The sequence below is a fragment of the Silurus meridionalis genome, chromosome 8, assembly GCF_014805685.1.
Source record: "Silurus meridionalis isolate SWU-2019-XX chromosome 8, ASM1480568v1, whole genome shotgun sequence".
In the NCBI taxonomy this organism is placed as follows: Eukaryota; Metazoa; Chordata; class Actinopteri; order Siluriformes; family Siluridae; genus Silurus; species Silurus meridionalis.
This window is the reverse complement of record NC_060891.1, coordinates 9,596,879-9,599,378: the sequence shown is the minus strand read 5'-3', so window position 1 is coordinate 9,599,378 and position 2,500 is coordinate 9,596,879. Positions and strand designations below refer to the sequence as shown.

The following is a 2,500-nucleotide window of genomic DNA, read 5'->3' as shown; positions in this document are numbered from 1 at the left end:
CCTCCAAAATGTCGGCTGCTCGTGCCGGCATGAGGAGGCACCACAGCGTGCGCTTTTTATTTAAAGAGGTTGAAGGGAGGCTCCTGGGGATGTCACGGCTTGACTTCTCCAGGAAGCTAATCCAAAAATCTCTAAACTTTAAGCCCGATGAACTGAACTGTTTAGTGACTCTGCCCCTGAATAAAGGGTTTGATGTTAGTTTTAGAACTGCTTCCCTTTTAAGTACTTTTTGGCAAAGGTTTGACGCTGTAAAGGCCCAGTTCTCCATGTTCACAGTGGAGAAGCTCTCTGACAATTCACTTAAAACAGTGATTGTCAGAATGTTCAATGAAACTGTGAGTGGAGAAGACATTTGTGTCTGGCTGGGCAGATATTGCACTGTTCGAGGCCAACCAGTCAAGGTGTTAGATGAGGATGGCATCTGGAATTGCTCCTGGCGAATCCCCATTAAACAATGGGAGGATGCCGGAGGTTACCAGGGCCTGAAACATCTGCCTTCGATGATTGTGTTGGGAGAGAACAGAGGCTATATACATTACCAGGGCATGCCCAAACTATGTAGAAAGTGTGGGAGAATTGGGCATTTAGCTGAAGTGTGTCAAGAACTTGTGTGTGGGAAGTGTAAAGGAATTGGTCACAGGTTTGAAGAGTGTACCATTGGCAGACGGTGCAATCTTTGTGGAGAATCAAACCATCTCTACAGAGATTGTCCTGAGAGTTTTGCCAACAAATTAAAAGGCAAAAAGATGGCCGCCCCACAAGAGGAACAAACAGAGAAGGAGGCGGGCCCTGAGGTTTTGGCGGGAAATTCAAACTCCCAGCCAGCTTCAGGGATTGGACAAGGTGGAGGAAGTGGGGCGGCCTCAGGGGCGGAGTCAAACGTGGAGAGGGAGGAAGCCCCTCCCTCCCCAGAAAAGGAGTTGGAAATGGAGGAGGGGGAGGAGGAAACAACTTCCTCTCTGCAAACAGTTTCAGAAAAGTCTATGGAGACTAGTGGGAGTGACTGTGAGCTCCCTTATGCTCAGGTGCAGAAAAGGCCTGCGGGATCTCCTCTCCTGGTAACAGAAGAGAAAAAGCTAAGGGCAGTGCATCGGCCAGATACTTCCTCCCTGGAAGATATGGACCGCATGTGGCCCTCACCGCTCCCCAATGAGGTCTCTTTTCTGCATTTTCAGCTAAAAACATCATCGCCAAAGGAGCCACAAGAGGCCCCCTCTGTGGCCCCGGAGGCGTCGGACACTTGCCCCTCGACCCCAGCCCATGGGGATAAAAGAGGAGCAAGTGTCACAAGAAATAATGTGATTTTAATGTTTGTCTCTGCAGGTTTGTATATGTTGTTTTAGAACTAAGTACATGCCTTTTAATTAACCATACTGCTCATGGCCCTCACCATTTCAACAATTAATGTCAGAAGTGTGAGGTCCCCCCTGTGAGCACAGAGTGTTTTATCCTTTTTAAAATATTTTAAGTCGGATGTTTTTTTATTGCAAGAGTGTTCTCTGCCTTTTTTAAATAATTACAGGAAGTGGGAGGAAAGGTGGACGGGACCCTCCATGTGGAGTGGGTCCAATGGCAACAAGAGTGACGGTGTTGCCATTTTAATCAATAATCCAAACATCGTGGTGAAGGGCAGCACGGTGGTGAGGGACGGTCGGGCACTTTTAGCAAATCTGACTTTTTTAAACACGGATCTTAACATTCTTAACGTGTATGGTTTTACTGAAAAAAATGAGAGGTATGAACTTTTAGAAGACCTGCAGCCCCACATGCTTGGGAGGGCTCCCCTAGTTTTAGCAGGGGATTTTAACTGTGTTTTATCTAGGAAAGATAGAAAAAGGGCGGATAAAGATTTTAATGTAGACAAAACATCGGTTTTATTGCAAGGTTTAGTAAGAGATTTTAAATTAGAAGACTGTTTTAAAACCTTGCATCCAAGAGAGGAGGGCTTCACCTGGTTCAGTGGTGACGGCACCAGAGCCTCTCGAATAGACTACGTTTTTACACGGGACTGCCCGCCAACCGATGCTACATTGACGCCCCTCTACTTTTCTGATCACCTTATGCTGTCGTGCACCCTTTCGCTCCCCACTGGTGTGACGGTAGGGGGAGGGCTGTGGAAGCTGAACTGCTCCCTCTTAGAGGATGAAGGAGTGGTCAGAGAATATAAGGAGCAGTTCAGCCAATGGCAAACCCTCCAGGACCTTTTTCTGACTCACTAAAGATTTCCGTGGAAGGAACATTGATGAGTTCCGAATATTTTTGCAGGCTTTGCTATTGCAAAGCTACTTGTTTTCTATGGTTCAAGAAAAGAATTAGCATAGCGAGACTTTTATCCAAATCTTGTTGCTAGCTTCTACAACTTTTTCACCACCGCTGCGTAATATCCTGGAGAGTGGCTCAATAACTACCGTCCAGTAGTCAAGGCTTTTTCATTGGGTACCCTTAAGGCCGTCGCTTAAATCAGGTTATCGCTTCTCGGCCTTTTGGCTAAGATCAAGTG

General features: G+C 46.6%; 1 non-coding gene across 1 annotated transcript in view; it reads left to right on the top strand.

Annotated features, from left to right (window-relative positions):
- Positions 1-2,467: 2,467 nt before the first annotated feature.
- Positions 2,468-2,500, top strand: part of LOC124390678 — a 190-nt gene continuing 157 nt past the window's right edge. Inside the window, exon 1 of the small nuclear RNA XR_006926823.1 lies at positions 2,468-2,500. This exon is cut by the window's right edge and continues 157 nt beyond it. This is a non-coding gene — a small nuclear RNA (U2 spliceosomal RNA).